Genomic DNA, 13728 nt, shown 5'->3' on the forward strand with positions numbered 1-13728 from the left:
ATAGAAACAGAGAATAGAAGACTGGTTATCAGAGGTCAGAGACTGAGGAAAATAGGCAGATGTTGGTCAAAGGGTATGAACATTCAAATACAAGATGCATAAGTTTTGGAGACCTAATGTATAGCATTGTGACTATACTTAATAATAGTATATACTTGAAATTTGTGAGGAGAGCAGATCTTAAGTATTCTCATCACAAAAAGAAAAAATGATAATGATATAAGGTGACAGGTATGCCAGTTATAATAGCTTGGGGCTGGCAATCATTTCACAATGTGTACATACATCGAAATGTCACATTGTATTCCTAAATACGGTCATGTGCCACATTAACATATTTTGGTTGACAGTGGACCACATATACAATAGTGGTCCCATAATATTATCATACAGTATTTTTTACTATACCTTTTCTATGTTTAGAAATATTTATATATACAAATACTCATCTTTGTGTTACAATGGCCTATAGTATTTAGTACAGTAATATGCTGTGCAGGTTTTAGCCTAGGAGCAATAGGCTATACCATATAACTTAGGTGTGTAGTTGGCTATATTATCTAGGTTTATAATCGATAGTGTTCCCACAATGACATCACCTAATGATGTGTTTCTCAGAAGGCATCTCTTTTGTTAAAGAACACACGGCTGTATATATAATTTCTGACAATTATATCTCAATAAAGCTAGAAAAAGATAAAGGAAATATGACACTCAGTTAAATTAGATTTTTAGACAAATAATCACTATTTAGTATAAATATGCTCTATGCCATATTTGGCACACACTTGTGCTAAAAAATTTACTTATTTTTTAATTGGAAATTCAAATTCAGTGGAGCATCTTGTATGTTACCTGGCAACGTTAACCAATATGTATTTTTAACCAAAGTTGATAAAAATAATGATGACTTGTTTCCCTTTTCATCATTTATAAATATGTATCAACTGAACACACACACACATGCACAAAGGCCATTGAACATAAAAGAAAGATGAATATCTGTACCTAGATTATAATCTATTTCACAAGGTATAACTTTTATTTCATTGACATTGTGCTTGAAGCTGTAGTCATTTTATGCAATGCCACAGGTACTCAACAGAAGTGTTTTCGAATCCATGTGAGGCTTAATTCGATCATGAAGTTGCTTTGATCTGATTGGACTTTGTGAACTGTTATTCTCTCCAGATAAACAATAATGCAGAGGAAATCCATTTCTTGCTAGGGTGATGTGATATGCGTGTTGAAGAATAAGCAGAGACCTGGCTCATTTGTCTGTGGAATTAAGACAACATTATGAGAATCAAAATCTTGAATGTGTTAGGTTACTGAGGATCCTCAAAGAACATTAGGAGTATCTCTGGAAAAAGAGTTTCCTAATCTAAAACTTTCTAAATATTCACTTAAAACTTTGTGTCTTCTGTATCTTTCTCTATAAAGAAATGTAATGCTCTAAGTAGACATAAGATTAAGTTCTTAAAAAAACTACTAGCAAAGAAAGTTTAATGTGAAATTTAACCTTTGCTGTTGTGTTACTGTAAACTCATATAAAAAACATGCTGACTAGAAGTGTGAGAATGATATTTTTGTCATAAGATTCTCACATGTTAGGAACTCGAAAAGGAAATATAAAAACCCAGGAGTCGCATTAAATGATATAACATTGAACACTCTAAAGTAAAAATGATTCTTGTTAGTGGGTCTCTGCATTTTGAAAGCTTTAAAATTAAAAGTGCTGTAAGTAATTTTTATAAATAGCTGAAATTTTTGTTTTTTACTAGATTAGAGACTGCATTAGGTGGTGAGAGTATCCTGTCTATTGTGCTCAACCATAAAGGTTTGACTGTTCAATTTAGAATTTTCATAAAATGTAATATTTTCAGAGTTCTTACTATTATTAATTGTCAGTGCCTTTTTTCATCTGTGACTTTAGTCAGCTGGGTTTGCCATTATCATGAGCAACAGTGGAAGGGAAGGAAGGTACAAAGGCACTATAGTGAGACGACTGACCTCAACAGTCTGTAACCATTTCACTGTTGTATTCAGAATTATAAAATAAATAATTACATTTCAATCACATCATTATAAATAGTAACAATAGTTAATGTGAAGTGCTTACCATGGTGTGTATAAATAGATACTGTTTGATATTTAAGCCAGCATCTGAACTTGTAATGATTTTTCCCACCACCTACAAATGAAATTTGTCTAAAAATGAACATCCCAGACAATCCACCATGAATTTGAAAATAGAAGCTAGTGACTCATGCATCATCACCTCTTTCCCTTTTACTCTATGCCTTCATGCCCTCAAGTGTCAGCATTTAGGTTCAAGGTATCAAGGAAAGAGCAAGTTCCCTGGTCTCAGAGGATCTGGGTTTGAACTCTGTAGAGGAGGACAGATTTCTTTCCCTACTCATTACTAGGTTCATAGCTAAGGCACCTATAACAAAAGACAGATTAACAAGCATAGACATTTATTTTATATAAGTTTTATGTAATTTGGGAGGCTTCAGAAATCAAGACCCAAATAAACAGGGAAACCTGTGTCTTTTTACATTTAGTTTGATGAAGAAATGGATAGTTGTAGAGAAGTGTGATTAGACAAAGGAGGTCTATCAAATGGTAATAAACTGGAGGGAACATAAAAGGGCCTATTTGTTCAGATTCTTCTCTGTTATCTTCAGAGATTAGGATATTGTTTTTCCTTGGGTATGGAGTGGGCACCTCTGGAATGAAGATTTTATAAACTGCTTCAGAAGAGAAGGACCAGAAAAAGATGAGAGTGGCTTTCCTGCTTTTGTTATTTTCTGAAATGCGAAAATACCATATTTTGGAGTAGCATGTCTGGAACCTCATCAACTTTATACTATTAACCACATCTCAGTAAGCAACAATAACTCTAATGAATTCTAATTTCTATTTATAATATGAATCCTTGATTATTTAATGAGGAAAAAATAAGTAACCTAAGAAAGCACTTATCATAATGCTTTACATTTATAATAGGGATTCAAAAAATATGTTACTCCTCTTCTCCCAAGTCCTAGAGTCATTATACTTTATTAATACCTTACTCTTACTGAGTGCATATTATGTATCAGAAAATATTGAATGGCTTCATTTATGGTGTTGCTTTTAATCCTCACCATGCTTTTATGAAGTAGTTTCTATGATTTCTATTATTCCTGTTTATAGGGGAGAAAAATAAGGTATGAAAGCTCAAAGATGTTAGTTACCTGTGGGTGTTTCTTTGCTCCCTTAACCACATGACTGCTTACCATTTGGGAATATAAGGTTTTAGATACATATTACACTAAATAATACTCTATATTTTTCCATTAACTATGTTTTAATTCAAGTATTCAAAGTGTATTAGTTGTCTGAGTATAATGCACTATATAGGCACTATGGAAAAATACACATCTAACTAAGAGTCTCTTATCTCAAGAAACTCAAAATTGGAAGCAATCCTTATTAGTTCCAACCTCAAATCCATTGGCTGAACCATGAGTCTTATTTTATGATCACTTAGAACACAAAGAAGACAACAACCATATTGTATTCTCTTGGGCTATTAGAAATCAGAAATTACTGGTATAGATAAATTGCCAAGACACGCAGCTGAGAATTTATGCACATGCTAATGAAATCTGGTCATCAGGGCAATTTACTGAAGTTAAGGCAACTCAATTAGAAGAAAAAGAATAATGGATATGGAATTAACTTTAAGAAGTAATTTTAACAGTAGACACAAAGAGTTCAGCTTGCGTTCTATATTGCATGAGGAGATTATAAAATTTAGACATAAATTTATTGGTATTTAATCCCAATTATAATAAAAACTTGAAAAAAATAAAAGCATTTAATTCTGTTTCCCATAAGCATTGGGATTTTGAAATGAGAGTTTTATTTTTAAATGAAGATCAAATGTTCTTCTTTGATTATAAAAGAAGCCCCAGAGTCATATTTTAATAAAATGTAATTAAAAACTGATAAACTAGTAAACTTCATGCAGCTTAAAATAAGCCTTCTCATACAGGACAATGAACGCTAGATTAATGCAGTTGTTGCTATAATCTCTATGCTGTTCAGGGCCTAAATTCCAGCATTATTTTAAATTTTGAAATAATGGAGACATTAGACAGAGCGACTTCATAATATTGAGCAGTATACTTTTAGATTATAGAATGAAAAATTAATTCCATTTTTTCAGAGCTGTAATACGAACTAGATTGTTAAGGAGGCATTTAGATTATTCATTTATTTCAAAGAGCAAGATCACTGTATTAGATTGAATGTGAAACTATCTCACTCTTTGGTTGTCGATTGGCCAACATTATCTACTGAATTTTGTGTATTAATACAGACAGTGAGTTATCTACATTTTTAACACAGAAACATTGGTTATAAATGAACAAAAATATATTGGATCTAAAAATTTCTATCTGTCAAAGGCATTTCTTTGACATATTCCATTCTACCTATCAAAATACTCAAATCCTCTGTTAAATACTAAAAACAGTTTCTGGCTAAATACTAACATAATTGAATTTAAACTAAACATGTCAGAATATTACCTATCACGTTAGCACTGTTTCACTCAGTTTTATTATCCAAGATGTTGTGCATTTATTTCAGTTTTTCTGCAATTGCCCAAAATATTTTGTGAACTAAATTTGGAAATTATTGATAGAATTAGAAGCATGTCTATTTGAATACTCAGAATTAAACAGAAAAAGGAAGTTTTGGAACTCATCTTTTGGGAAAACAATTACATATGAATATATGTATTTCTGTGCTGTGTGAAAGACTGTGGATTAATAAACGTAGCATCATTAACTCTGGTTATTTCAGGAGAAGGGAGTTGAAAAATAGAAAACTTATATTTAAATTTTATTTAATATTTCTTGAAATTGTTTTCATTGGAATGATGTGCATCACATATAGAAGAAAAAAAACAACGAAGTTATATTTAAAGATGTGTAAAGACGAAAATTACAGAAAAAGAAAATGCCTTCCTTCTCATAGTGATAGGGCTCTGATGAGTGGAGAGACAACAGGGTTCTTCATCTCCAGTTGAATTAGAAGAAACGACATGCACACACGTGGAGCAGTTTTAAGGAGCAGGAAGTTTAATAGGCAAGAAAGAAGGGGGAAGAAAGAAAGAAGCTCCCCTGTACAGAGACAGAGGGAGGGTGGCTCCAAAGCCGAGAGGTGTTATATATAAAGTTTCGGTGCCGCAAAGGAAATAGCACTCGAATATAAAATTTTCTTTTTAATTCTCAGCAAGGCAAGTTACTTCTATAGAAGGGTGCACCCTTACAGATGGAGCAATGGTGAGCGCACACTTGGAGAACAGAGGGGAAGGGGTTCTTATCCCTTACGCACATGGCCCCTACTGCTGTGTGGTTCCCCTATTGGCTAGGGTTAGACCGCATAGGCTAAACTAATTCCAGCTGGCTAATTTAAAGAGAATGATGGGGTGAGTGCTTTGGCGAGAGTCAGGGCAGAGCAGGTAGCAGGTAATTGGAATAAGTTAGGGTGGAGCAGGTGATTGCAATGTAGGGTGGAGCAGGTGATTGCAATGTAGGGTGGAGCAGGTGATCAGAATGAATCAGGGTGGAGTAGGTAATTGGGATGAGTCAGGGTGGAGTAGGTAACTGAAAAAGGTTACTTTAGGAGGAAGTTTAAAAGTAGAAGGCAAAGAATTGAAGATAATGACATTAATTCTTTGAAAAGAAATTTTGAACTCATATCTAACAGAGGGAACCCCGCTTTCAGGTAATATTAACTACCTATATCTGATGGCTGGAGGAGATGTTGCCTGCTTTGCATAGGGCTCAGGGGATTGGTTTGACCAGGCATGTCATTCACTAGCCCGTGAAAAAGCTGGCCCTCCCACCCTGGCCTTTTAATATGCAAATGTAGAGCACCATGATGTTCCACACACGTGGGGATGTGTGGAGGCGGGCTTGTCGCCAGGCACATGTGGGAGCAAGGGCAAGAGGACAACGGTGGGAATCGCCATGTTGGGTGGACCCAGTTTCCAATGGCTGGTATTTGCATATCAGAGGTTGCCTGCCGGGGTCTAAGACCCAAGGCTTTCATACTAGACAAGAGCTGCGAAAAATCTTCCAAGGACCCCTTTTTTCCTCTCTCTGCCTAAAATAATTTCTTAATAACTCCTACCTCAAGAGGGAATAAATATCTTGACTGTCATCACAACCGTATCCTGAGAAAATTAGATGTTTAGAGTTGTTACTTTCTAAATAACACACAGCTACTAAATGTTAGGTCAAACTTTTTGATCTATTTATGTCCAAGACCTATGTTTTTAGCCACTATATGATACTCCTATTATTTTCCAAAAAAACCTCATTGTATTTTTGTCTGAAATTATATATTTTTATTTGTCCTAGAGAATAAAGTAAAAGTAATTTTAAAGCCTTTCTTTAATTGAGATATCTTTCTTGCTATATTGAAGATATGTGACTGCTTCATTAAGAGGTTATTTTTTGTACTTTTTGTGTCTGATTTATTTTTCTCAACAGAGTGTTTTAGAAATTCATTCATGTTGTTTTTTATAGCTGCAGTTCATACCTTTTTATTGCTGGGTAGTATCTATTGTATGAATATACCACAATTTGTTGATCTAATCTCCTTTTGTGGGTATTTGGGTTGTTTCCAGGTTTTGGCTATTATATGTAAGCCTGCTGTGATCATTCTTTCACAGGTTTTTTGAGGACACATTCTCCTCACTCCTACTTTTCTCAGGTAAATACCTAGGAATGGAATTGCCGGGAGATAAGGTAAGAAACTGCCAATGAGTTTTCCAGAGTTGTGCCACTCTACAGTCTCATCAGCAATGTGTAAGAGTTCCAACCTCTGTATGTCACTCATATTTTCCTCTTTCTCTCAGAAACTGTGCAGAGCTTTTTGAAGAATACCTAAGCAATAAGAACACAAATAGCACTTCACTCTGACTTATACAAGAGTGTAATGCAAGTGAAATGAGGGTAAAGTCAAACATCTTTCTACAGCATTTCCTATTAGATCACATGGTGAAATGGTTCTTAACAATGGCTGAAGTTATTACCAAAACATTCTTCATAAATAAACTCACTCATAATGTCAGGTATAGACATGCATGAACGGACAGATTTTCTAAAGTGGAAGAGTGTGACAGTAATGACTATTTGAGTGCACATGTGAGACAGCCTTAACGATGTCTTTGACTAGTAGGGATTGAGCACAGTCAGAATTTTAGAAAGTCTACTGATAAAGCCTGAGCCAGGAAAAATATCATTATTAATCCCTGCCACAGTGTTAGAGGAAAATATTAATATCTGATTGGACTTTAATGCTCCCTGATAAAGATAGATAAATACAAGCATTTTGCATATGGCCCACACATATACACAACTACAGAAAGTAAAATGACCTTCTCTTATAAAATCCAAAGCTTACTTCCTTACTTTTCTTTACAATTAGTTTTTAAGAAGTTACAGTGTCTGGTGGTGGGGGTGGGGATGAATGTCAGGATTATTATTGCAGTTGACAAGCAGGGCAGCTAAGTTTTTCTATTAGCTTGAAAAAAAAATGCTTTGTGATGCTCTTTGGTTAACTCGATAGCATAGACAAACTAAAATAAACTTGTAAGCAAACCATTTTTGTGTCTTTATTATATATATTTGTTTCTTGAAACTTCCAATAATCTAGAAAAAGTTACTACACAGTATTTGTGTAGAAAGAAAATTTTTACAGAATAAGTACATTATTGTCATTGCAAAACTACTACTTCAATGATTATTCATTTCTAGGACAAACATAAAAAGTAGATGCCCTTATGTTAATACACATTTTTTTCCCAAAAAGATTATGTGGATATGAGTTATTTGAATATGTTTAACATACTTTAAATGCATCTGCTTGTTAGGCCAAACCCTGGATCTGTGTATCATCATATATTGATGCATAATAAAATCATAAGATGTCTGGGTTGGAAAAAAATCACCCTGTAATACTGTGTCTAATATTGGGACTATAGTGAAAATAATTTCAAGCTCTAATTTAGATTCCAGGAATACATTTGCCATGCCTTGACAGCATTAGAACACATTCTCACAGATTTCCTGGGCCCTATTTACTTTGGCTCTTGTGGTGTCTCTGGCAATGGAAATGATATTAAAGTGCTATCTGGGCTTACTTATAAGGGAATAAAAGCTGTATCCCAGTCGCCTATCATAATAATTCATGTCGATAAGTGGAAGAGATAATACCCTGCCAGACAAAAAGTAATATCCTGTATTAAACTAATTTTATAGAAACTTTAAAAATGCATAAGAAAGTTGAGGGAGAAGGTCCTTTATAAATACCTGAATTGGAATCAAGAAGATATGTGGTTGATACAAATGATCACTTGACTTTAAGCAGTCAAGAGTTGGAAGCTATTTCTCTTGCTTCCACTTTTTCATTCCTTTTCTCTCTCTCACACTCATACACACAACACACACACACACCCACTTCCGACTATTGCTTGTCTTTTTCTGTTTTCACTGACTTATGCCATTATGAGAAACAGAAAAAATCCATCATAACAGGAATTTTGTGACACACACACACACAACAATAAAAACAGCACACACAAAGCAAAACTGAAACAACAAATTTGAAAACAATGGAATCCAGGCTATTCCTGATACTCTTGGTAGGTGGAACAGCTTGAGAGTCATGCCCAAGTTTCCTGATGGAAAATAAGTGGATTCTGTCATTTATTCTATACTTCTTTCAGTCTAAGATACAAAGTCACAGAAAGCAAATCCAATTAGCCATGTTAAGATCACTTCACTTCTTCCAAAGTACAGAGAGAAAGATCTGAAATGAAAGCACCAATCACCAGAAATGGCAGCAGGAAAGATGGAGCTACTGTTTTCAAAAGGAAACCAAATACAATTAGGATGATGGGCAGATATTGAGGACTGTAAACAAACAAAACTCTACGAAACTCTTCCAAACATATAATTCTGCCTTTATAAACTGAAGATAAGTGACATTGAATCATCTACTAATACATATTTTTCAAAAATGACTGCCCCCACTAGGAAAAAAGTAAATTACAACAACAGCAAAACAGAAAATAAATGTGTTGGGAATTGGGGAATGCAGATTGGATATTGATAAAGAATCTCCCAACCCCATCATTCTGACCATAGTTTGAATCCTGGCTCTCTCTCTTGAATGTTTTGTGATCTGGGACATCTTACTCTCTTCTCTGATCCTCAGATTTATTATATTTCAATGGAAAAAATTTTACCTTCCTCAAACAGTTATACAGAATTAGCTACAACATATTAGAATACTTTGCAAGTGCCTGACATAGTCAATTATTAATAGATGATTGCCACTATATATTATTTCATAACTATTATATAATTTATCATTAATACAGTAACATATTATTGTTATTTTTATTATTATAGAAAGGTTGACTGACTTCTATCAAGTATATTCTGCATTTTTTCAGGCAGGAAGAAGAATTATTAATAAAAATAATTGTTTCACTCTCCTTAATGTACTTAGAAAAGTGTTATCTATCTAAAAGATGCCAAGGAAGCTTTTTTATTTTCCTGAAGGTAATATTTCCATTGACTTCCATCAATCAATAAACAAAAATTTGGTGAGCACACACAGTGGTGGATGGAATGCTCAAATGCATTATAAAATGAGCAAGTAAACATGTAGAGGATAAAGTGAATGGATACTATTTCATCAGAGTACAATAGTTTTATTTTGTCTTCCTTACTAATTTTTTTCAGGATCCGTATTCTAGAGAAATTTAATTGTGTTCTTCTTAAAAAGTTTTTATGAAGATGATCCTCTTCTTTTAGTCTAGTTTCTAGTCAAATATGGAATCTTGCCAAGGGAAACTGAATGTGCAGTATTGATGATTACATGAGTCTGCTATTGCTGCCATAATGAAGTACCACAGACTGGGTGGCTTAAGCAATAGAAATTTATTTTCTCACAGTCTGGAAGCTAGAAGTCCAAGATCAAGGTAATGCTGAGGCTGATTTCCTCTGAGGCCTTACCACTTTGGCTTGCAGATGTAGTCTTCTTCCTGTGTCTTCACGTCGTCTTTTCTTTGTGTGGCTATGTTCCAAACTCTTTTTATAAGGAACCCAATCATATTAGATTAAGGCCTACCCTAATTACCCATTTTACCTTAGTTCCCTAAAGTCCTTATTTCCAAACAAAGTCACATTCTGAGGCATTAGGAATTAGGGCTTCAGTGTTTACATTTTGGGAAGACACAATTCAGCTCACAAAATAAAAAGGTATTTTAAAACTCTCTAGAAATTTGTTTAAGAAAACTCTGAACTGGAGTCCTTTACTCCCTAGAAAAATCATTTACTACATTTCTCTTTCAAGGCTCTTAAAATTACATTTTAAGTTGTGGAAAAAAAGGTTATTATGAAGTGTTTCAAACAAGTATACTTCTATGAATTTTTCATAGTGAATAGAAATCCTAACCAGAAACTTCACACTTTTCCTATAATCATGGCTAATTTTCAAAAATGTATACAAACATAGCTCATAACTGCTTTTTTCTTCCCAATATCATGGACCTTTGCTGTTGAAACTGTATTGGTTAAATATCAGACAATAAGTGTAAGCTCACTGATTCATTCAGGGATCTATTGTACAAATTAGATTATGATATTATATTATTATGCTAAACATCCTAGCTATGTCCTGAAATTTAACTGTGAAATCACTTTATCAGAGGGACCACAACTGACTTATAGTACATAAAATAAATTAAAATAGCTGTGCCTCCTTCTTTCCCTTTTGATATTCTCACTTTCATAGTTCTTATACAATTTATAGATAATCTCTATGAAAATCAGCCTCTTGATCTGACATTAGATGGTATTTAACTTAGTTTTGTCATATCCTAACCTAATCTTTGTTTACTGCTGAATGATTTTTTCAGTGTTCTTGATAATCTCCTACTGACACAACTCGGTTTCAGCATGTTTTGGGCATTTTAAAGTATCTCCATGCAAAAGAATTCCTTTCACAAATGCCAACTATGCTAAAATGCAAAGCATCAACCTAATAAAATAGTGCATATGGCCATTCAATTAGATTATTCTCTCTCTCTTAAAGGAGCATTGCAACTAACGGGCATAATTGCCTTTGAGAGCTTGGGACAAGTTTATTTCCACCCAAGATGTTTTATATGTCATTTAAGCAATGAGAACTTTTTGGGGTAATGCCTTTACACTTTAATTAGAGAGTAGAACTCTGATTTTAATACTTAAACAGCCCACCAAAATGGAAATTGTAAATATTTTTGAAGAAGAAATGCCAGCAGAATTGTGCCAAACACTACTCTTAAAATATTGTAAATATAACATGTGCTAGGTTTAATTAACTTCTATTATCCATCAGTAAGGCTACATACCTGGCAACAATAGTGAACAGATGTATAAATACTGTAGGAGACTCTTTTGCTGAAAAATCTCTGAAGATTTTGCTCAGTCGGTAAGTACAACCTCTTGCTAGAGGATGTACTACTTTTAAAAATTGTGGCAAACATTCTAAGTTTTGCATGGAAAGATAAATCTTGGAGTCTTTCTTCACGGCATCATATTTTCTCTCCTTAAAATTTAAATTGAGTCTAGTTTTTTTATAGTATATGTAAACAATGGTCTATGCTGCAAGGTTATCAGATGAATTTAGGAAACAAAATGTCTTAGAAATACACCCAAAATAAATAGCCATCTGAGAAAAATCAAAATATCTGTGTAAACATTCGTGCATATTAAGAATGTATAGCATGTAGCAGTGTGTATTTTATTAGTAGTATTTAAATTTGTCTATTCCAGAAAGATTTACAGAAGAGTTACAGAATACGTAAAATTTGGGGTCAGGTGTAAGAAGAAATGGTAACAGATTGTATCATACTCACTGGGAGCCTGTGGTCACTGGGTCTTGTGTAGGAAGTACAGGTAGTAGGGTGTCTCTTCTGTTCAAATTCTCATGCCTTCACTTCCCTACAGTGGGTGAGGGATAGAGTGAAGACATCCAAAATATTTGTCACAAAAACTGTTCCCATGCCTACTTCATTTGGTAATACCAGGAATTCCTCTGATGGTGCCACTCTATCCGATGATATTCCAAGCTTCCATCCATAGTGTCTAGGCTATCTGTCATGCTTGTAAACCATGATAGCAATAGCCTGCACATGGAGAGACAGCATAAAGAAAGAGGAAAATTTTTATTCCGGAAATGCCATTCTTTGGTTTTTGTAATTACCACTTTTCCTCACTAATTGTTCTAATTAAGTCTGTAAATTCTCAGGCATCCATATATTCCACAAGTGCTCCAAGGTTTCTAGAAGTAAGTGACTCACTATTACCTTGCTGTTTCTGTTCTTGTTAATCTCTATTGAACCTTTTACCAAAAGCAAAATGGAGAAGATAGGCAAAAGATAAAAAACTGATGATAAAATGAGAAATAGAGAAGCAAAGAAGAGTTTGGGGGCAGAGATGAGGGTAGACAATAAGCAGAAGGAAAGAGAACAATGTGGAATTACTAAGGGGTATAAAAGAAATGGCCACATGTGTGATCTTATCCTATTTTCCTTGCCTCCACTCTAAGAGCACCATACATCACCAGTGTGTGATCTATGTGTCATATATATAAGCATACATATGTGTGTGTGTGTACAAACACACATATGTTAGTCCTGAAAAATGACACAAATCTGTGTCGGTAATAGGCTCTGGGGATTTGAGAGCACAGAATCCTACGAGAGGCTCCTCAAGTAATAAGTAACTTCCCCAAGCTCTAGTTAGTCTAATTTTTCTCCTTGCAGTGTTCCCTCATTCCAACAATGATGAAGTAGAAAAGGAAAACAAAATTCTCCAATCCTCACCAAGTTCCAGCATTCACCAGGATGTCTCTCCTGTGGCCTGGCACAGTATTGGTTTGACAGCACTCTTCAGAGGGTAGTCTAACTTGTCTCTGGGAGGGCAACTCTTTCTTTTAATCTGTAACTGTGTTTAGAAAAATGTTTGTAAAATTCTGATTCTGACCTGTCACCTTCTGTGGGTTACTTTAAAATGGATTTCAATTACAAGGTAAAACACAAACTCTGCAGTCTGAAATTCTATATCCTCTCTATATAATCTATTCACTGACTGCCTTTGCAAACGTATCTCCAGCTATTTCAGCAATTCCAAAAGAAATGTTTTTCTCCCCCTCTTTGATCTGCCTACTGAGCCATGCTAATCATTTCCACTCTGAGCCTTTCTTTACAGTATCCCTCTCATCTGAGCCCTCTTCTTCCCTTGGCCCATTCAAATCCTATCAACTTTTTTGGATGCAATGTGTATCCCATCTTCTCTGAGATCCTATCTTCCTAATATACTGTTCAGTAATAATTTTGTAAGTTTCCATTGCCATTCCTCAATGACCAGTTATGTAGTGTTTGCATATTGGTATTGAATCTGCCATAGGTGTCTTTTGTTCCCTAAAGAAACATACATTTTGAGATAAATGATCTTCACTTAGAGTCTTCTTTTTATCATTTGTAGAATCTGGCATGGCATGACAGACATAAAATATACTTATAAATTATTGATTGAGTACAGACTTCAAAACTCTTTTGGTTTGAGTCTTGAAGATAAATATTTAGGATAAAAAAATAAGTTT

At 34.3% G+C, this 13728-nt stretch overlaps 1 long non-coding RNA gene across 1 annotated transcript; it reads right to left on the minus strand.

The window, feature by feature from the left end:
• Positions 1–1162: 1162 nt before the first annotated feature.
• Positions 1163–13075, minus strand: LOC134758011 (uncharacterized). Its single transcript, XR_010132695.1, has 3 exons — positions 12950–13075; positions 11981–12065; positions 1163–1278 (listed from the first exon to the last, which is right to left on the minus strand). It is a non-coding gene; the product is annotated as an uncharacterized lncRNA (long non-coding RNA).
• Between the last annotated feature and the right edge of the window lie 653 nt (positions 13076–13728).

This window comes from Gorilla gorilla, chromosome 2 (genome assembly GCF_029281585.2).
Source record: "Gorilla gorilla gorilla isolate KB3781 chromosome 2, NHGRI_mGorGor1-v2.1_pri, whole genome shotgun sequence".
Classification (NCBI taxonomy): Eukaryota; Metazoa; Chordata; class Mammalia; order Primates; family Hominidae; genus Gorilla; species Gorilla gorilla.